Consider the following 23,514-nt stretch of genomic DNA (forward strand, 5'->3'; position numbering starts at 1 on the left):
CAAGAATTCTTTTAATTATCAATTTTAATATTAATAAAAATGTTTTAATAATATCTCTGTCTCTCTCTGTCTCTCTCTGTCTCCTCTGTCTCTCTCTCTCTCTCTCTCTCTCTCTCTCTCTCTCTCTCTCTCTCTCTCTCTTTCTCTCTCCTTTTCCCGTTTCTTCAGCGACGTCGAAAACCCGCCGCAGCTCGTTATTTAACATCCTCGCTCGGCGGCGATGTCGACGAGGGGAACGGCGGATTTGATTTCATTCGTTTCGCGGGAGAAGGATAATATTATGTTATTCTCGTAACTCTAATAATAACGCGGCTACTTGCGCTAACGACCTAAACGCTTACGCTAGTTAACTCAAAGTGCCTTATATACGTTGCAGATATAAGCGGGCACACAAGCCGCACGTTAATTTTCTAAAAGCGTTGAGAATTCGCCGGCTAAGCGGAGGGAAAAAATACGCCCCCGGCAATTTACCTTGCCGAATGTGCTGAACTTTGATACGCGATTTCCCATGGTATTTATCGCTAATTCGACTTGAAAAGATCCAACTGTCAGTTTTAATGATAATCCGGAAACGTTCGGTAATCCCGGAAAGGAAGTTATTAGATCCGAACGCGTATTTGCACGTAGCGCGAAGAGTTCTGGTATCCTTTGGTGAAAATAGCCTAAGTAGCGAGAAGTCACGTGAAAAGTCGCGCGAGTTTTCTCTCGGAGTTTAGGGACGATTAAAACGTGAAAATCAACAGGGTGTTTATCACCCGCTAAATTCCAAGCCGGTTAAATCTGGTCAAGGCGACTCTATCGCGGATATTCCACTCGCGTCCCTCGATTCTGCTCCTCCCGCGTCCTCTCTCTCCTTTTTTTATCCCCTCTTTCCTCAGCCTTTCTCCTTGTATTTCTCATTTCGCGAGGCGGTGCGAGAACCAATATTTCCTCGCAACGTCCGCATCCCGACTCGAGGTAGGAATCGAGAAGGGAACTCCATCGGCGCACTCTTTTATAAATATTTATCCTCATTTGAATCCATCGGAGACCGAGTCCTCTCCGCCCTCTTCTCTTTCCTCCCGCGTCCTTTTCTCCTACTCGTTCTTGTTCATGGCCTCTTCCCATCTTCGAGGCCGAACTCCCAGGCGTGTATTTGTTCTTGCAAATCTTTTATACGTTTCGTACGCGGATTTGCATCCATAACGGCCACGGGCGACCCGAACCGGCTCTTTCATCTCGGCTTTATTTCTCTCTCCCATTCTTCCCCGTGCTCTCCCCCCTTTATTCCTTTTCCGTTCATCGTCTCTCGCCTTTCGCGACACGCCCGAAATTTTCGTCGAGTCTGCGTCCGTTTCTCAGACTCGCACTTTTGTCACTCATATTTAATGTAGATTTTTCAATCAATCCTTCCCCTTAGTTCCTTCTTTTCTTACCTAACGTATTTGAAACCATTCGACTTCAATTGACTTAACCTTGTGACATTTTACGCCATCGATCGATCTCTGAAAAGGTGTCGAGCCAGTTAGTCAAGTACTCAAGAAGAAACAGAGAGCGACTACGGTCGCGCTCATTGTTGCGCTGCAAAAAAAAAAAACATGACAAGAAAGGTCGTTCCGTCTCGCTTTCGCGTAATTGATTTCTGGTCCACGATCACGGCGGAGACGTAGGTGGGACATGTGCGCTCGCACGGTTCTCTCGTATGATTCCCGAGGATATCAGAGTCGACCTCGGTCAACGGCAACGAACGGGCGTTCTCTTCGCGGGCCAGCAGTCGGTGCACTATTACTGTCTTTCCGAGAATATTAATTACACGGCGAATGAGACGGGAAAAGCCATCTCGGGCTTCGAGGAAACACGCTGAGGTCGACGAGAGCCGGCTTAACCCTTCCATTCGAGGTGGTTTACTTTTGCGTTTAACCCTTTCGCTTCTACCGCTCGCAAATGCCGCTGCAATATTTAAGCGGTCCTAACTTACCAGCTCGCTGGGTAATTACTTTACTCTTAGAAATTGCGAACTTTCTTACCTAATTGAAATGTAAATATTTTATTTTATTGACTTTTTATTGCCCGACTCTTTCCTTTGTAGAGCAAATTTTTGGAGCGGGAAATAATTTTATTACAAAGAACACATACATCGGAAAGTCGTCAAAATAGCTAGAGCTCGGTTGGGACTTTAGTTTATTACGCCGGGAAAACGTAACGTGACAACATACGAGCAATTTCTTCTAGCTTTTTATGCCTGTTGCACGAAGAGTTAGGGCACAAAGCAACGTAATAGCTTACGACAGAGACGCAAGCGTAAACGTAGATAGCGCAGAAGCTTTGGCGTATGTCGTACTTACCCTCCAACTACATATATGGCGTTACTTTTACACCAAAGCTTGTGCGCTATCTACGTTCACGCTTGCGTCTCTGTCGTAAGCTATTACGTTGCTTCGTGCCCTTAAATTTGTTCGTTCCTAAGTATAAGTATTTCTCTTTACGCAAGACACATTTTCCTATATTTCACAAGACTGTCCGTACATTCCATCTCTATGGATCACTTTCGTTTGTCTCGTCTATTCGCGGGATCAAAGTTGAGCACCATCGAAGCCCAAGGAAGTCACAAATACGACGCTTGATGCACCCACCTTCTTCTCTCACTTCTGCCCCAGACGCTCTCGAGTTTGATTATACTTCGCAGCCTTCCGTTTCTTCTCCCCGCTTCCTCCCCCTCCCCCCCCCCCCACCTACGGTTCCCTTCATCTATCCGGTAACCCTTTGGCGTAAGGTAAGTGCGTGCGCGTACGATACGCGCATTGAATTCGCGCGAGTGGGCAGATCGATCGATCTCGTTCGCGAAATGTCACGCGAAACGAAGATTAATCGCTCGTGGAATCGACCGCGTCCATTGTCGCGGGTTTTTCGATTTTGACGCCCGGTACGGCGCGGCGTGATCGACGGTGATAACACGAAGGGATCGACGGACGCTCGTTAAAGAGACCTCCCTCTGCGTCAATTTTCAAGACCGGATAGAGCGTGAAAGCGACCCTCGACATGTTTTCGCGTCACATCTTCAGAATACGGTACAGAACGTGCAAGATTTAACGCACGGCGCAACACGTTTTAGCCGCTCTTCCCGATAAAGGATCGAAATGCGGAGGGAGATTGCCGGCGACAAATAAAATCGCGCAATTTTGTTGACTCGAGCTTCATCGCCGACATCAAAGAACGTAACAAGTGTTGTCACTCTGTGGTTACTATTTGTTACTGTGATTACTAATTGTGGGCTCCAAAATGGGTTGCTGTCTGTCTTTTTTTTTCCCCAATGCAGTTTTACGACTTCTGATTGTTTTGCGATACAGGGTCTCTTTTCTCCGCATTGTTTAGAAATTCGGGCACAATTTGCATTTATCGACCGCAGTATCGCGGACGTGCTCTCCGAATGCCGGGTACGTTTTTGTTGTCCAGGGTTTGATTTCGGCGTCCTTCGGCGCTACTTAGCGCTTCCGCTTCCGGTCGCAGAGCACCTCGTTAGAGCGATTCGGCGAGTATCGCGTTGGCACGCACATCCGAAATCTCGCAGACTTTCTCGATGCCATTCCTCCTCCCTCCGCCTTTCGGGTGCGGGCGCAAAAGGAAGAAAAAAAAAGAGACGAGAAGAGACGACTTCGCGCGTTGCCAAAAACCGAAATGAAGCGCCGCCTCAGGGAAAAGCGATGTACCGTCGACAACGATGATTCTGGCATCGTTGTTGTGGTTGCTTTCTATTGTAGTCGTAAAGATAAAAAATATCAAATAACGGGTGGACTAAGAAGAGAGTAGAAATTAGAGAGCGGCAAGGGGTAACAGGCCTGGATTAATGAAGCCTTAATTTATACATTGAAACAGCAAATAGAAAGAAAAAGAGAGAGAGAGAGAAAAGGAACAATAATTTTTTAGAAAACTTTCAAGTGTGCCGAACAAACAAGTGCAGTAATGCAGAATTAGAGTAATTGCGAAAGCGGAAGTAATACTTTGTACCTTCTATTATGTATGAGACTACGTGATGTAACGTACAAGGTAAATGAATGTTAATAAATGAGTAGAGTGAGAACATGATGGCGAAAATAGTGGAATTTACGTGCCAGTGCGATAGGAAAATAATCGTACGATCGATATCGCAGTAGACATCGATAATTTACTCAATTGAGCGCGTTTGTGAAAATGCTTTTAGGTCTCCTTTTCTTTATAAGTGAACTTCGTAAGTTTCCCAATTTCTTGAAGAAAGGGAAAAGTTCGATTTAACAAAATTTATTCGAAACAAATATTTATTAACATTGGAGAAGTATATAAATATATATTATCGTTAAATAGAAAAGACTTAATACAAAATACAAGACTGTGTTAATAACATAAGAAATATACGCTCCAAGTGAAAAAAGAAAAAAATTATTAATGATATATAAGATTGTGTTGAGGGGGAGTAATAATGAGGAAAGTAGTCCTAATATTTTATGATGAATAAAGTAAAATACCATTTCGCGAAACATAATCCCGTGAGCCAATACAGTAAACGCCGGATAGAGGGAAGGAAGAAGTAGGGGGAAACGGAAATACGCAGAGAGAGACTTCTTTTATCTCGACCACCGTAATGAACCGTACCGCGGAGAATGGATAGACGAGAAAACTAGAGTTTAAAAGGAGGATGTGAGGTGGAAGAGGAGGGGGAATAGGGCGTAGAGGAGATCGAGGGAAAAGTACAAAATAAACATAACCGTGACACCAGCCTCGGTGCCAGACAACGGGCCAGTGCCCCTCGAGGAGACCGTCCCTAAATTAGGGGACTAAAATTCCCGACTGGAACACCGTGCTAGTCTTAGCCAACTCCTCGTGGACGGCGATACGTGCCATTGGGTGAAAGAAAATTCGAGCAGTCGTAAAAGTCGCCTCTTCGCAGTTGTCTGGACACCATTTCGGACGTTGTTTCGCGGTCTTAGGCGAAGTCCCTGATTTTGTTCGTAGAATCACCACCGCGGATTTCTGTGACGGGTATTTAACTTGTGTTCCTTAGCTTAAAAATTTCAGGTTTGTCACTAGCTTTTGGGATTAAGAAATTATAAAAAGTTTTTACAAAATCTCAAGTAACTTAAGTAAACGTAATTTATGCAGATTGCATCTTTGTAAAGCTCACGCTCTTTCAAGTCCTTCCATTTTTACGCTTCTTTGAACTTTATAAATATTGTTTGATTGTAAATTCTTATTTATAAGATGCTATCAAAGATAAAAGTAGGAAAATTAATTTAAACGACCAACGCTTTGCCATATTATTTCGGTATTATCGATGAAAAGATAACGGTTCGGCGTTTTGGCAGCTTCCGCCCCGATGTCGTTCCTTCGTCGTTAAACACGACGATGTTAGCGATTAAAGTTGGCGGCCGCGATCGTCTCCAAGAGATTAGCGAAAATGGAATTTTCGCTTACCGCACTCCTAATTCGATGCGCCGTCCCGGTTCGGGGATGGAGAAACTTCCGGTTAATGTTGCGGACGTTAGTTTTAATGCGCAATAAGGTCGTTCCACATTCGCTAGCCGTCGACAAGGACCTCAAAGAGGAAAAGACCGGGAAGGGGAGAATCGGTTGAAGGCCACCTGGAGATTCAAAGACATCTCAACGGTTGCGGCAGCGACGTTTTAACGAGCCTTTTATGCCTCCAGCTTCATTATCTTCAGTAACGATCAGAAGTCAGTAGTTTGGTATGCAAATCGATTCGAATCATGAAACGTAGACCGACTGTCGGATGTCAATGGGACTTTCGCGAAAGTTGCGCGCGATTTGGTCCAACAGCATTTGCCGTCATCAAAGGATGGAAAACTCATTAAAGTTTATAATTATTTCTGTTCTTGTGTGAACAACATTGCCTTTAATCGCACGACGTAAATTAATTGATTTTTTACCATATATTATTTAATGCAACTTCTTTAATGACTTCAAAATTGTCGTTGACTGACAATTAAAATACATTTGTCTCCTACGAGCAAATGGAAACTTATGGATAACATTATTAAGCTTTAGGCCCGGTTTCACCAACGCTGCTTAACTTTAAGTTTAGCTCAATTCGTTCCTTGTCTCTTTTCAACTGTTACTTTAGAAAGAGACAAACGTGAATTAAACTAAGATTAAAGTTAAGCGACGTTGGGTGAAACCGGGCCTTACACGGAAAAATAATGGTTTCTAAGAACTTGCGAAGGATTGTTCCCCGGAAAACGATTTATGTTTAGAAAAGAGCTTAATTAGCATTTCAGCGTTAGTGATAAAACTGTATAATCGCCATATGAAAACTGTTACAGCGCCGCGAACACGGCGGTGTCATGTTGTCACGCTCATAAACGTTATATAATGTTTAATGTTACGTGAAATGGGGCTCTTAATGCTTATCTCGCAACTTCTCTCTTTTCGTATTCCTTCCCGCGAATATCTTACGGGTTTATTAATCCGCAACGAATGTGCATACATTAACATGCAATTACTATTTTACGCATATCGCATTAACGTTATATGCAAGATTGATTGCTATTGCTCTGTACAGATTACTCGTGCGCTGTGCTTATTTTATTTTTTATTTATATTTTAAATACAGCGGATAAAAACCAGGTCACAGAGAAAGTTTCGTTGGCACTTTAAATAATATTACAAAGAGATTCATTTTATGGAAATAAAAATTTTCCTACCTGGTCATTTAAAGTTTGCAATCCATGATCGAATCTAGGTACGTCTACATTACATCGTATCTTTGACGATTATTGCTCATAATTCGGTAAAATGTACTTATCAATTAGACATTATGAAGTGGAAAATTAACATCGTCATCTAGCTGCGATCGAAAATGTAACGTTTAACGTCACGTGAAACAAATTCTCACAATTCAATCTCTATCTCTTCGTAGATATTTCCTCTTGTTTCTATTTCACGAGTTTTCCATAATATCCGCGAGGGCGATCGATGCTTGATCTCTCGCGTTGCTGGTCCCTCTTTTTCTGTGTAACGAAATTAATAATTTATGAATGTACACACATATTTGAGACCATCGTGTCATCTTACAAGTCTCATCTAATTAATACGAAACATTGTCCGAGCGGTGAGTGCTACAAACGAAATCATGAATGATTCAAAAGCTATACTGAAAGAGGATTCTCGAATGGAGATGGACAAAGAGAAAAATGCTTGAAAATTATCTATTGCTGTGGCAATAGCATTGGGATTAATGGTCTCTGTACCACTTTTGGTACTGTGGACTCGAATCGCATCACTAAACTATTACAGATAGAAACAATTTATTTATACACGATCATAATTTCACAACACGAAAATAATGTAGATTATTCAAGTCGTATATATACAAGCGATGAAATTTATCTATTGCTGTGACAAAGGCATTGAAATTACTGTCTCTATGCCAGTTTTGATACCGTGGAATTAAATCGTATCACTGAAATTACAAATAGCAACATTTTATTTGTACGAGATCATAATTTCACGACGCGAAAATAATTTTAGATTATTATAATTATAGATACAAACGATGAAATTCTATTATATTACATTGTTTATATAGCGACGTAAGCATGCGTCGGAAATTTGATTAAATTTTACATTTCAATGTCTATCAGAATTAATTTGTCGAAATTTTACAATATATATTCGAACAAGATATAAAAACAATACAAGTGAGGTTTGAAAATAAAATGTTGTCGGACAATGTTGTTTTATCTTTCCAAGTTATTTTTTTGTGCGGAGAAATAGCGAAAATAAACCTACGGTTGGTCTTCACATTTTATCCAGATTTACGATTAACGAGACGCGCAATTGCGCCATAAGATGCTCCCATAAAATGCGTAAAATTTCTTCGCGGACGAATTCTGGAATGCGAAACGAACGGAATTATGGTGGCAAACGCGAGTCCACCGCGTGTCGGACACAGAAAGCCCATTAAGAACGAACTCGTATGCTCAATGCTCAGCTCCGCAACAATGCAGCACTTTTGCTGGACAAACACCCCCCCCCCCCCCCGTGAATTCCCTCCCCGTTAGGAACCTTTCCTCTCCCTGGAAGTTCGCAACGACAAAACGGTACACTCCACAAAACTCGTTGCCATTTGTCGTTAGATACATAGCGTAGCTTGAGGGTTTCAAAGTTTACACGAGAAGTAATAATATAATACAAACAGCAGAGAACGCGGATAATACGGTCGATTGACGTAACATAAGGACAGTATCGCTATTCCAGTAATCAATCGCCGTTTCTGTCGTTTGAAATCGGTACAAATCTACGGAGGAAGATTAAGATTTCCTCAATAAGTCTTATACCGTGTATCAATTCTCATTAGTCGCGCGTCGTAAATTGAATTTTCTCGACCTGAAAGTTTTTAATTGCTTCGAGGCCAGATAAACTGGAAGTAGCGGAAGGAACTTCTTCGAGGCTTCCCCATTTATTTTCATGCCGAAAGAATCAACCATGCGATACGCTTAAAGCAAAGTCACAGAGTGACGCGGGTCTTACAATAATCAAGATCGTAACGTTGGTCAAGCCGCGGACAGGGTAGAGAAGGGTTGCTGCCTCATACCTCAGAAAAATGAAAAGTGGCGTAGGAACGCAATGGGAAAATGAAAAGAAGCGGATAAAGCGACGGTGAGACGAGGGACATAGAGAAAGGGCGCGGGAGGGTAAAAGAGAGAAAAATCCGAGAGAGCCTCGTCGGTATCCGGTCTACTCGGCACGGCGGACTCATTAAGGGGTTATTTCAAAGTTTAACTGAATCGAGTCGGGAGGAAGAGATGATAAAAACTCGGAGCACCTTCCTCCTTCTCCCTCTCTCGCTGCCCTCGTATAACCCACTACTGTCTCCTTGCAGTTCCACCCCCTCTCGCCGCCTCCCTCGCGGACCCGGGCGGACTTCTTCATTCCTTCGTCGACACTCTGTACCGTTGGCAATATTAATTAACGTCATCCTGCAGCCGCAGTCCGGGTATTTGCAGTTTGTTAGTCGGGAAGATGCTAAGTCGCGGCGCTCTTCCTCCTTCCACTTCTTCTCCGTCTCACATCGCCTCTTCCTTTACCGCTTAACGGCGCATCGGCTATATCGCTCGCTTCCATATCAGTTTCATAATGCATTATTAAAGGACGTGACGTACCTCCTCCTTTGCGTTGAACTTGAAAATCATGAAAACGAGAGAGCCACTCCGTCATCTTACTACTTAATGACTTAAAAACGCTAGGCGCCCACCTATCGTTAATACATGCGTTTTGAGCACCGATAATTAGCAGCAATTAGTAATTTGACCACCGAAAGGCTCAATAGTGGACGTTGTTGAAGCATATACATTTACATAGATTAAATTTTTATTTTAATGTATCGCCGATACACTTTTTGTGGACATGGAACATTTGGCACGGCCAATATTGCTCCGAGCTCGGGGCCGAGCAAGTAAAGGATGAAAAACGGTCGAACCGAAATTTCGGAGGAAACGCAAGAGAAAGAGGATATTCGCCGTGGCCACCGTCGCCTCTCTTTCCTCCTCATTCAATTATAAAGTGATCAACGTCCACCCTCTCGGTGGCACGGTTAACGATTCCAGATGGAAAACTTCAGCTCTACGTAATTCCCTTTTACACTCGGCGAAATCCGCTCGTTAGTGTGCAAAACGTATTCGCGCTCGCGCGCGTACACAGGCACACATTCATATCTGTGGACGTGGAAACGGGTATATCTGGCCCTCATTCCAGTTTCTACGTTTAACGATAAGTCTTCCAGAATAGCCACCACTAAGACCCCGGTATTCACAGATAGAAGTAGATCCCTCGTCCCTCGAAAAGGATATCGCGTCGAGAAAATATAAGAAAACAAGATAGGGTCCTTTAGGATAATTCTTGATACGCTTGCAAAGTACATTTGCGCCCTCTTAAAAATTGAATTGTACAGATGTACGTGGCTTTGTGAGGAAAAAATGACGCGTGCTTCCTATTTCAGAAATAAAAGTGTCCACGGAACATTTTAGCATCTCCGTGACATCCACGCGAAAGTAACCAAGTAAAGCATAAACGTAAACTTTAATTTTACGAATGAAATCGTGACGTGCGTATGTCAGTAATCGTTTATTAGATATTCATCTTGGTCGATTGAAGAGGGAGAGAGAGAGGGGGGGGGGAAGAGGAAGAGAGGAATTGCGGTAATATGTTGACTTAAGTAAAAATAGCACGAACTTTAACATTGCGAATGAGGTCGAAACGCATCATTAAAAGAGTCTTGAGGACCGTCTACATTGGAAGTCAGCAGTAAGAAGTAAGAAAACCTTTACTGATCAGTGTAAAAGCTAAAGGACAGGCATAATTAAAAATAATATTTATAGCACTGGTCGAACTGCGCTTTAATTCGCCGGGAGTAAAAGCTGAAGGAGGAGCAAGAAATGGAAACGATTCATTGCTTTGCTCCTGCTCTCACTTCCTACGCCAGGCTTACCTCATCTATTGTAGACGATCCTTTACGTTTCGATTACGCTCCGCGGCACCGCACGTGCCTGCTTGACTCGCGCACCTGATAAATACGTGGAGTTCTCGCGGAGACCCGTACAGGGTGGCAGGCCTCATGTTACCGGCTATCCGGCAGCGTGTAAACAAATTGGTAGTAATGACATTGCAATTTGTCAGATCGCCCGCGCCGTGCGAACACGTGTGCGCCCGCGCGTGTATGCGCGTTGCATATGTGACATACGAGGGTTAAGATTGTTACGCGATGTACCTGATCGCGCCAGGTACATGCTCGTCTTATTTACACATACGTTCACCCGCAGTACTCTATGCGCGTTAAGCCGACCGGGTAGAGCCGCGTAATCGCATCACCCAGCGGACAGACGGTCCGTCGAGATACATTTTTCGTGATTTTTTTCACTTTTCTCTTCTAAGCGGATGTCAGAGGATAGAATAATTAATCGAGATTTAAATTGAAGAAAGAATGGCTTCTCATTTACCACTTCGCGTCCACCGATGAACTTAAATTGCTGATCCCGTCCCTTTGGCACGCAGCCCGCAAGCCTGGTAGTGTCTTACGTATTAATTTATAACATTCTGCGTCATAATCAAGAAAGAGAGAGAGAGAGAGGGGGGGAGGGGCAGAGGAGAGTTTAACGAGAAAACAGCTGTTCCGCGGTAAAGCTGTCCTATTAAAGCTTAAGTTAAAAGTCGGTGGTGCGCGCGCTTGGTATGTTGTATCGTGTAATGCAATTACAGCGACCACGCGCATGTAAAAATTAGTCGCACGTTAGGCTAATGAAGAAACTTACTTAACGAGTTGCGACGCGACTCCGACATTTCCTCAACGGACGGCCAATTTAGTTATAAACGGGGAAGAAAATGTGTTACGCGACCGCAGAAAATTTTTGACGCTCGCTGAAATATTTGGAACTGAAATGTAGAGTGACGTACGCGTTAATATTAACATATCAATGCTGCGTGTACTAATACATAGTATATATTTTCATGCTGATGCTGTACCTTTGTAGATACCACCCTCTGTCGGTAGTCAGAAATGAAATTTCGCATTAAAATGGCACATTATATAAAGCACAGTTGTAACTTCATTCTAACACACAGGTGATAGAATGTTTCAAAATTAATGAAAACCAAATTGCTTTTAAAGAGAGAGAGAGAGAGAGAGAGAGAGAGAGAGAGAGAGAGAGAGGGGCAATCGGTTGCATATTGCAACTTTCTGTCGAATTAAAGCGCCACGTTACACTGTGTTTTTGTTTATGCAATTTTACAACTTTGCCTCTTTTCGGCCACGACTCGTTTCTCTGGAATAAAGCGTACAGAGTATCCGTCAGTATCATTTACTTGAAAATTACATTAATTCTATTTTGGGAACTCTTTCTCACGCAGAGAGAGAGAGAGAGAGAGAGAGAGGGAGAGAGAGATTCTCTAAAGTCATTAAAATCAAAGTCTCCAGTTTTAGTAACGAACCCTCGTCACTCCGTGCCACGTCTCTCGTGCTCTTTATTAACGTCGACGACACTAATGATCGATGGGAAAGTAACGAGCATCCGTTATTTCTGTTTTAGGTAAGCAGACGTCTGCGTCGATGCGAGCGAGCGAACAGAAAGTGTGCTCGCATATGTAAGTCGTCATCGTGGCCTAAGTGAGTACACCCGCTTTTGTATCTGCTCGATACAAATCAGGCGCGCTACATGCACAAGCCGACGTATACCTTCTTACGGCGACGAGGACCGTAAATTCTCGGCGAAACGAGGGGGAGCCCGAGCTATCTGCTCTGAAAATCGCGCTAATCGTTATCGCGTCGCGTTATACTCGCCGGGTATCCCTCGCCTCTCGCGCCTTCCCTTGGGGCTTTCCTGGAATTAATTATTTGATTCCACGTTAATTATTTCGCGGCCGGATAATGATGGGAAAAGATTACATTCGCTCGCGCGTTTAACTTGGAGCGAGTCCGAAGTAACGACTTGCCGTGCCACGTTTTGGCGCGTGCTACTAACATATGTACGTGTACTTTCTTAACGCATAAATTCGAGGGAATTTACGTTTTGGCGAAAGTCAATTCCAGCGAATTTCGTATCTCCTGGACAATTTGATTTTTCGACAAGACACGCGTGATACACGCTGTTACTTCTTAAGTCTTGAATTTTTACAACAAGGCCATACTTCTGGCACTGTCGTCAAACCGAAACGATACGTTTACATATTATTTCGACTAATGTCATCTTCGCTTATCTAATATCGATTATACGCGTGGCGTCGGTAAAACTTGGGAAAGGTCAATTCCATTCGAGTTAAATGAGATAGTTAATTCAGCAAGGAAAGATTGATTCTGAGATATATTCAGCGGGCGAAACGGTGGAGAACGCCGCTTTGATATTGCCGAAGTCACAAGGGCGGATAAACGTGTTTGGGGCGAGGTCAGAGGGGGAAAGGAAGCGAAACCGGTCGCTTTAATTACGCAGAGCCATTGTTGCGGCTGGTTGTTTATAATTAATCGTTCGAAAGCCTGTCCCTGCCAGCGACAGATATGACGGCCAATAAAGTACGTCGCTAGCAGCCGCTACCGGCCGGCCGATGGGGAATTTCGGTTATGGCGGAATTTCGGTTTGCCGTCGTCGAAACAGCGCACCCGTATCGCGAGTGTGTCGCGGTCGATCGACGCTAACGAGCGGCCGATCTCTAGTTTCTAGAAATAGCTCATCATGATTGAATGCGGATTCCGCATAACGGAAAAGCGGCGGCGAGACACGGTGAATCGTTATTATGGTTAAATTTGACAATGCGGGATGTAAACGGTATCGCGGTATATTACGACAGAAATGTATCGAGCAACGCAAGAATAGCGGCGATAACGGCAAATGTGGAATTGCCAAATAACAGCGGCGTCAAACGTAGAATTAATACCAAGTGATTCCAACTCGCGCTATTAGCGTAATTCCAACTTGGTGAAACCAGAGACTAGGGGGACTAAACTTAGAGACTACTTATTCAAGAGCCGCTCTAGTGTAGTCCCAACTTATTACTAAACTTACAGTCTATGAACTTAGGGATTAGCAATGCGGTTCATTGTTCGTAAAATCAGAGATTACCAGCCCAGGTATTGCAAATATGCCCAGGCTTGATAAGAAACTGTCGTCGGTATCGACGTATCGCGCAGTGCGACGACACGCTTCTCACCCCTGCTGACGCGTCCGAATTAATACTTCCGCGTGTTTGATGTACGGAGGACGGGAGAGAGGGGACTTAGCGATTTCTGTGCGGAGTTTGCTTTTTACGAGGTGCTCGGCCATGCCAGATTCAAATGAGGCGTGCTTTAATGCCGCCTGTGCGTGTTCGGCTATTCCCTCTTGCCAAGTCGAATAGCAACCCTTCTGCTTTCGTTTCCTCTCATCGACGTTAACCATTACCATTGCTTTGTTCCTTGACCGAGTTTACCCGCCGGGGGAAGCGCGTTCGTTATCAGTTTTCGGGAAGTAATTCCCAACTTTTTCCAACTTTCTTTCGCTCCGTTGTACGAAATAAACGCGAAGAAAGTTTAATTGTACCCGACGAATATGTTTAACTCGGCGAACGATTGCACCTTTTTCCTTAAAATCTTTGTCCGATTAAATTAATTGTTGCCAAATCAGACGGTCGACAAATCATCGGGATCGGTGAACAGTAGCGATTTATTTGTGCGATTATGGAGAAGAGAGAAACAGAAGTTACATAACTGTTACATGTGGATTGAGGATATGTGCGCAAAAATGGAGTTGGAAATTACTTATAAATCTGTTTCGCGTACATTTTACATTTTGCCGCGTCTCCCGCAAGTATTTTTTAGCGCATAAATTGTTTTACGATAACAGTAGTTGAAACAACCGAAAACTTTAAACCGGCTATTTTTCGAAAGCCATGTATTAACACAAGGTTTTAATTAAAATTTTTAATTAAAGGCCCTTGTTACACGTATAGGTATGCATACACGTGTACATATCCTCAATTGCATTCAGATTTACAGTTTTCAACATCCTTGCGCCACGTTGTATTACGAAGAATTATTGATTTACACTTTAACGGCGTATCAGACTGCAAACTTTTTCCACACAAGTTCGGCACTGCAAATCGCGTTACGTTACAAATCACATTTTATGTCCCGGACGTAACCGCAATAGGATATTTTATTTCAGACAGCAGAAACTATTAACGGTAAATTAGCGAGACACTCTCCGTGATTATTATCCTAATGGTAGAGTCCGTGCCAGTAGCATCTGTGGGATTAATTCTCGGGTCTCGGTCACTTCTCCCCCCTGCCCCCTTCTTTTTAAAATCGAGTTCGCCATTGTTGAATCAGCGGACGTTAAATGACGCACACGGGCGACGTTAAAGCGCTAAATTTCCAGTGCGGCGAGCGCCGTTTCCTCTTCTTTCGAGAAGGAGCCAAGTCCCCTTTGTATTCGGTCTCCGAAGAAAAGCAGCCGGTTGTGACAGCGTGGATGAAATAATGCGCGAGTATGGGCGCAGGGCGGAGAGAGAGTGAGACAGAGAGAGAGAGGGAGAGAGAGAGAGAGCAGGGTCGATATTCCGGAGGGCTCTCCGAAACTTTCCGCAGAAGTCACTCGATAAAGTGATTAGGTAACTTTCGGCGAGACGAAGGAAAGGGGAGGGGGAATGGAGAGGCAATCGGTCAACGGCCATTACAAGTTGTCCCGCCATCAAGGTGAAATGACTTATTATATCGCAAAACGATTCGGACACTCGCGCTTTGTAGGGAAAAGTTATTAAAACGCGATTCGCGCCGGAGCCGGTTCTCTTGCGATTTTCAGATGCAACCTCGCCTTGCGAGCGACCAGTCGTAATCTTTAGTAAATTGGTCATTACTTTCCTTGCTATTTATTTGGGAATTACGAAAGCGTAAGGCGCGGGAATGTCAATCGTGGCTGCATCAAAGGATGCTTGACCTTTGAATCTTTTCCAAGAGATCTTTAAACATGAATATTTAACATCGAGAATTATTTGACGCCAGCAAATGACTAACAATGATCAAGCTTCTGATCGACTGGCGATGTGTCTTTAACACAGAAAATTTTTTGCGAAAAATATTACCTCAGCCAGGGTTTGAACCTGGACCCTCCCTACACTCTAGGCGGGCGCCTCACCAATTCGACCACCGAGGCATATGATAATATTCGTCGCGATAACAGTATAGATGTATAATAACTGATAACATGCACGCATTCGTGGTCCTCACGCACATAATTGATATTTCCGTTTTATAAAAGCGTTAGGATAAATTGTGTAATCTTGCCAGTGATTCTTTTCGCACTCGCGTTTGAGCAAGCTTCATTGGATCAAAGTCCATTTCATGTATAGTCTACTTCTTATTGAGTATTTTATTATTTCTCACAATGGACTGCAAGTTTTCTCCAACGAAGGTTGGGAATTATAAAGCGACATTGCATCCAGTTTCCACAAATGACACGAGTGCCTGGCAAATTTGTATATAATTATTCATGAACCTTCCACGTAGCTGATCGATGCAATTGTCCAATGCAAACTATCACTAATCCAAATTCCGAGTTATTCCCCTTTGGGGCATCATTGCACCTTGCTATGCTTTCCCACGAGCACCGCCCAATTTGTGTCCATTTCGACTGTCGTTCTGGGACACACGTGAATGTAACATTGCGTGGGCGCGAACACGACGGTGACAAGGCTGCTCCTGACCCGTTGTGACGACTGCCGTTACTTACACATTGTTTTATCAACCGTACAATTTGTAATGACAAACGTCAAACTAGCATGGGATAAAACAAGGTGCCATGCTTTTCGCTATCTGTCATCGCACGATTCTCTCATCGCATCACCATCTGCATACGTGCCAGTGGCGTAACACCCGGCTGAAGCAATAAACAATTGATTGCGCAGTCCGTCGTGTACAGATCGATCGAGTACTGTCATTTCGCTAGAAAATACGAGTCCCTTTAGAGACGGAATTGCCGATACTTGCATATCACCCGTAACGTTTGTTCGTTTTTTCCCCCCCACACTGCTGACCCCCTTTAATTTATTCGCTACTGATCTTAATTCTCTGCGCATTATAAGTACCGATTTTATACTGAATGTAAAAATCAGCACTAGCTACACCGACACAAGTGCATTTCCATATTATCAATTATAATGTGCGCAGATATTATTTAATATGCTAATTGAACTGTTGTTCCTCGTGATATCGTTACGCCACTATACCCATCACGCATTATATCTCAGCTTGTGGCATTACACGCGGGATGAATTCAAACGTTGGAAAGTCATCTCTGTTCATGATATATTTGATGTTGCACGTGGCTATTACATCTGCATTCGCCGAAGTCTCTGCATTACTTCTCGGAGCGTCATCGAGATATCAGATCGGACGAGGTGGCAAAATGACGGATATTTATGTTTATTAAATGACACGATGACGCTGCTGATTTGCCCGGAGATGAAGTACTCACGAGTCATCACGTGTGATGCAGCGAATTTGTAATATGCGTACGCGCGTATTCATGTTGCATAGTACGCGCGTCGTGAGATGATTGTTCGTCACTTACCGATCACGCACGTAGAGCCCCAGTCCGCCCAGGCGCGAGAAGGAGCGTTAACGAAGATCTTCTCTCGTACCCCCGACACTGTGTCCGCTTGTGTTCTCGGTTAGATATGTTTTGAAAGGGCAAGACGCGCGTTCAATTCATCGAATTACCATGTTATCGATCGCCATTAATGGCACTATTAACGCCGACTGATCAGACATTCAATAACCGCTTGTCCGCCTTGAATTACAAAAAAATTCCGAAGATTGTTCAGAGGCTCCAATTAAATCGGGCTTTATGAGGCGCAAACGGATAATAGACCTTATTTCCTCCGCCAGTAATAAATAGGATTCGCTTTATCGGGACGTTAAGTGGGGCAGGGAGAGCAATTATAAAAATTCACAGGCTGAAGGCGGTCTTTTCAGAGAGACGAAATTCTCTCGCAGCGGGGAATATGTACGCGGGATCGTCGTCCGGCGCGTATCTTGCCGAACGCTGGATGCTGCACAGCAAACTTACGCGCGTCATCGGATCGCGTGCACGCGCGCGTCACTCGTTCGCTCGTTCGCTCGCTCGCTCGCTCGTTCTAGCCAGCGGCGGCAGCCTTGTGGCCAAGGTTGCGCAACGGACGGATCGCGGGTCGCAGCAGCACGTGGTGCGCCTGGCTGTGACGCAGAGCTTGGACGCACACACGTACGCGAGCGTTGCACACGCACGCACGGCACGCACGCACACACGCGCGGCCGCGCCGAGCCGTAACTAGGCGCGCTCGCGGCCCCGCCAATTGACTCAAATGCACATTTACCCTACATCCTCGCCGATTACATAATGAAGCTCGGCGGCGCAGATCCCGGTCGGTTTTCCTTCCTCTTAAAATGCGCGAGCGCGAAGAAAGGCGACGACGCCGCGCGGTGTTTCTCTCAAATCGAGCAGCCACGTGCTGGGGCAGGTAGTACTTATTAATTAACATATACGAACGTTACTGCACACAGACGTGCAAGTGTTGCGTGCCATTTCTTAAGTAGACGCGGTAATAATGCTGAAATTAGCCGAGTTATCTGTAATCAGTATCAGACCTTCGGGGCTCGTATCATGCTTCTACAAGCGTATACTTATCATTTATGAACTCGAATCTGTTCGTTTTTTAAGCTTCCCGTTTGTAAATGTTCCGAGGTACTTTTCATTCACACCCTCAGAAAGGCTTTCTGTTACCGAGACAGCAAATATTCTTGGCGCATTTCTATTTCTCACAACCTCATTTAGTATAAAAATAAGACACTATCAAAATTAAATCAATAACTTATTCTCCTCTGTCGAATTAAAAGAAGATTGACTTATTATATTGAGACAAGAATAACTTTATGTATTCTTGCGTTTAGAATAAATTGTCCCTCCATCTTACAACGCACGAGGTTGGGCAACCGCGACACTAGATTTTAGAATGTTTCGTTTAAGATTAAAATATTCCTTTCTCTATAATAAATATGATTGGCGCTATATCGATCCTATTTTATGATACATTCAAGTGTAGTAGCCGAGGGGGAAACCGCTGAGGGCATTGTGGTGTACAGATTTGCGGCATTACCGGGCATTACTAGGCATTTTTGGGCATTAGTTTGGGCATTATAAAGACAAAATAAGATAAAATAAGACAACAAGATAAAGTAATGCCCACTGAGCATTAGTGGGCATTGGTGTACAAGATTTTGATCAGCGGTTTCCCCCTCGGTAATAGCACTGGATCCGGAAACTTTTTCTGTGGGTGCATCTTTACGAGGACGCTTTTAATTGGGGAATTCCGAAAATTAATTACGCTTCTTTTATAATGTTTTATAATTTAATATTTACGCGTGCGCGTGTGTACGAAAGCATAACGTATGACAAAGATACCCTTGGGAAAATTTACTTGAGACGAAATTAAAGTTTTTAAAAGTGATCTTTCAAATCTATAAGAGTTTACTTAAGAAATGTTAGAGTAATTTTTAGATAGCCAAGCCTGTCCAAGTTCCCGCTAGAGGGCCGCGCGGCCCAGCACTTTCTCGTAAGAAACCCGCGCGCGGTTTTCTAAATTATATCACGTACCTTTCACAGTTCTTAGTTTTCTTTCAAATTCTTAAAGTAGATTTTAAGTGTACCTTAAATAAAAGTTTAGCGTCGAAATTTCCTTTTCTAAAGTACAATCTTAAGGTTTTCTAAGGTACATTTTTCCAAGGGTAACTCCGCAAGTGAGATGATTTTGACAATGGCGGATAAATGCAAATGGCCTTCGCCGGTTTAATCGCGCAAAAAGATATGATCGCTCTACAAGGAAAAGGCCGAAGAAGCGAGGTACAAAAGAAGCCAGTGTTCCGCAGGCGCACGTTCTCGCGACTTAATCACAGGGACGGTCTTAACTTTCGCCTGTTGCGGTGCAGTTAAAGCGCGTCGCGCAGTTTTACGGCGTGTAATTGGCGTTTCCTAGGACGACAACTGCAGTGCACATGGTCGCTGCACCGTCGGTCGTGTTGGTCGTCGATACGTAACGCCGCGACTGTTGCCGGGAACACACGCTGCGAGAATATATATGCGGCCGCTCGATTCGCATACGAACGTAAGTGGGACAGTAAATGCCAATTGGGTGGCTTTATACCGCGGCGAACTATGCGCAAACTTTGCAAAAGTGAGTTATCGTCGCGAATCGACTTCAGCAGCATCGATCTCGCTTATGCCGACGCGAACTATTATAAGCGGTCTCGACAGAGCGGGGAGATACGCAAGTTGCGCGCGATACACGGTTGTTAACGTAATTGCTTATTTTATTCGATCCAAGAGATCTCTTCGGGCGGATACGTGACGATTAAACGATTTCTATTTGCGAGCAGCCGCGAGTCACGTATCAAATTAGATTACGTTACCCGAACAAATATTATCTGCCTCGCAGATGCGCCTATTAATCGCGGAAATAAACCCTTCTAATATTATAACTGTGCCATCTTCGTCCGCAATTATTTCTGGATTCGCCCTGTGCGAGATAATTAGCAGTTTGTTTCGCAATACGTTTCAGCGCGGTATAAATAAATAAACGTACGCGTCGCCCGGGTTTCGACGCAGCCGCTCAACGAACGTAATCGCCGACCGCCATGCACAATTACGACGTCATTATACGACTCACTGTTAATCGCTAATGACTTCTTGATCTCATCCCCGGAACTGTTTAATGGGGCGACATCCTGTGCGTGGCTCTGCAAGCTTCTAGTGGGGCTCGAAACCAGCTCGCCTCGATCGTTATGCGAATATTCAGAGATACGAAGAGATTTCCCTCGAAAGTATGACGATACGCTCGTTATCGCGTATTGTTTAAACGATTAACGCGCGACGATTAATAAGCGACTCCCGGATTAACCTAAGTGCGCGGGTGGGTCCTCGTGCCGAAATTCAATTCGCGTGCAATAGTTTGAAACGAACGAGGCGCGGAATATAAAATGTTTGCTTCATTTCAATTACATAAACAGTTATTTGATGCACTTGGTATGCACGTAACCGGTTGCGCCCGTAATTTATTCACCCGCGTTTATTCATACGAGAGAACAACTGCGCGCGGCGCGCGTCAAATTCTAATGACGAGTTATTTAAACAAGAATTGGAACGCACTCGGGAATATTGCCTTAACAGAATCTGCCGTGCGACTAAAAATTCAGTTTGAACCGCGCGAAAATATCACGCTCTCTCAATAAAAACCGCGGTGCTGGGCGAGTCGCGCCGTACGAAGTGGTGCGTACATTATCATTAGATGACTCGTCGAAATTCCACTCTTCGATCCGGATGTTATCGCGAGCACGATTTCGTTGGTAACCGATCATCACGGAGAGGCGGGCAAAAAAGGAGGCCGCTGGTGATGATGGGAACTCGCGATACGCTCTCGAAGACGCGGATGGCGGTAAGAAAGAATCGCGTGGGAGGGGAACGAAGCGAAACGAAATGCCTGGTAAATGCGTCTGGCGGTCTCGCACCTGGGTAAGAAGTTACCTGGATCGAGGTGCCGCTAACCGCCGTACCGAGACACCGTTTAATGTCGCCGGAAATCCGGTTTTTCGCTTCACCGACACCTCGACGCGATCACCGAACTAGCGTTGCTCCCTTTTTATCACCTCCCGCCCCGCCTCCTTCTCTCTCTCTCTCTCTCTCTCCCCTTCCTTTTTGTGCAATTCATTATTTATCGAAACTCTTGACTCCGAAGCTCCGACTTGATTTCTCTTTCTTCAGGGATACCCGACGCGTCTTTCTTACGCGAAGGCGGTAATACTTCTGTTTTTACTTCTCCCCGTCTCAATTGTTAACTCTGTTTAAACCACTGCGCCTACGTGTTAAACATTCTCATTGTTTCACACCACTCGCTCGCCTAAGGACCGGAAAGAGTGGTCGGTACGCCGTGAAAGTTTTATTAACAAACTAGCCAGACGTGGTCAAAATTACATATTTATTTAATACTGGCGGCATGGACGAAATTTCAAATTAGTTTGTTAACTGTGCCTTTCGGGGCGATCTAGTCTGCGTTGTAAAGTACGCAGGCGCAAGGGAATTTAATATGGATAGAAAAATATTTTTGCGTAAATTAATTTCGAGACGAGTCTCCTTGCCGCACGGCGCACACTGCCCACGGGTACTCTCTGTCTCCACGATCGCGCGAAATTTATTCGGCTGATCGAAGGTGCTCTACACACACACACCGGCCCCGCTTGGTCCCGCCCGGCCCTCATCCTCGGCCACTCCCTTCCTGCGAATTCACTATTCCATGACTATTCCGTCGGCTCCCGGGGAAACGTACCGGCGTAATTATCAACGCTAACTGCCGGTACTGTTATTCGGGGCTCGCATGTCCCTTTGTCTTCCGAGTCCTCCCGACCGCCTGTACCTAAAGTACGAACACACACCTAAGCCACGCGTTCCTTCCTGCTGTTGAATTATCCTCCTCGTCTCTATCTTTCTCCCGGCTCTCCCGCCACCCTTTCTCTCTGTCTTCATTAAATAATCACTAGTTCCCTCCGGACTGGTTCGAGGTAATGCAAATGGATTAACAACTCCTAACTACCATGCCGCCACATATAAATATATGTTTTATACTCGCGTTTCCCTGCTCTTTATAATTCCTTGCCTCGGCGAACTTTCGCACACTGCAGTTTCTTGAGAATATCGAGCAATTCCAAATCGACGATTCGCGATAGCGTAATACAAACGTTAATCTCTTCCGCAGTCGCGCGTTCCTATCTTCGGACATTCGTCCGCGCTCGTTTCGAGTGCCTGAAACAAACGATCCCTCGCAACGATGGACCGGTTGATAAATCGTTGGAAACTGATCATCTCGCAACTATAACGTTTTACTTATGTGTGTTTTTTTTTTATTTAACTCGGTTCTCACATGACGTATGGCCGACTTTTACCTGTTCTTTTACTCAACTCTCTGAACACGTACCAGCCTCGTTCTTAGGAAAATTTTCCCAGAATACAACAACTCGTCGTTTTTCCGCTACCTTTCTACTTTCTCTTTCTCTCTATCTGCCCCTCCTACTCTTCTTATTTGCCTATTGCTGTACCCGGGTATTAGGTGAGCGCGATTTTACATCGAAATGCGTGTACGTGTGTACGCATGTGTGTGCGTGTGTGTGTGTGGGCATTCGCCGCAAGAGTTACGACGTGCTCCCCGCAACAGGTCCATCGTGGTTTCCCCCCTTGGCCACTGCGCTAAGAGGAGTGAAGAGGCGGCAAAACGACAGGGGGTGGAACGACAGGGAAGGGCCGGGAGACGGGGCGAAGTAGAAACGCGTCTCTTGTTCTTTGTCTTGGCCTGACCACGAAAATCCCACTGTTAGTTTGGCCATAATGCTAATACGGTCCGCGGCGCAGAGAGGTATCGCCGAGAATGCTTGCCGCTCGCATACGCGTAGAAGCGTGCACTTAAAAAATACTTGCCTGAAACAAGATTACATGTTTACGATACATTTTTCCACTCTCGTAATAATTATATAAGTCATCAGATCTGTTGATCCTTCATCCGCATCCGCCTGCTCCATCTTTCCGTGTGCGTGTTGCGTATCCCCCTTCTCCTTTTTCTCTCTGTCCAGTCGGCTGTAGCTAGAGGCAGTGTATAAATCAGGAAGACGACTGCACCCACCAACGACGATGTATGGAACCGATGAGCGAGAACGACACGAAGGCAGAAAGTGGAAGGACAGGGGCTCGGGGGACAGGGGCGCGATTGGTCCCGCTGCTGCATCCGGTGCAACCAAGCGATCTCGATGCATTGTGGGATATTCCGTGACTGGAATCTCGGACGCGCGTTACTCAGGCTCCGCTACCCTCTTCTTTTTTTTTTTCGTCGTTTCTTTCGCGATTCTTGAATCTCTCTCTCTGTCTCCCGCGTTCTCTCCTTTGTCTCTCCCGATGTCGTTTACGCCTAAACTTGCTTTGGACGTGTATACACGAAGAGAATTTTCTTTTAAAA

At 44.7% G+C, this 23,514-nt stretch overlaps 1 protein-coding gene across 4 annotated transcripts in view; it reads left to right on the top strand.

Moving 5' to 3' along the window:
* Positions 1-23,514, top strand: part of LOC105568299 (RNA-binding protein Musashi homolog Rbp6) — a 675,186-nt gene that overhangs the window by 132,962 nt on the left and 518,710 nt on the right. The window contains exon 1 of one of the 4 annotated variants that reach the window (XM_012023850.1): positions 12,091-12,127. The exons of the other annotated variants lie outside the window; for them this stretch is intronic. The gene's annotated coding sequence lies outside the window, so the exon portion shown is untranslated. Of the gene's footprint in view, positions 1-12,090; positions 12,128-23,514 lie in introns of those variants that run through there. 4 annotated transcript variants of the gene reach the window in all.

This window comes from Vollenhovia emeryi, unplaced genomic scaffold (genome assembly GCF_000949405.1).
Source record: "Vollenhovia emeryi isolate VEMERY1.0 unplaced genomic scaffold, V.emery_V1.0 DF939130.1, whole genome shotgun sequence".
Classification (NCBI taxonomy): domain Eukaryota; kingdom Metazoa; phylum Arthropoda; class Insecta; order Hymenoptera; family Formicidae; genus Vollenhovia; species Vollenhovia emeryi.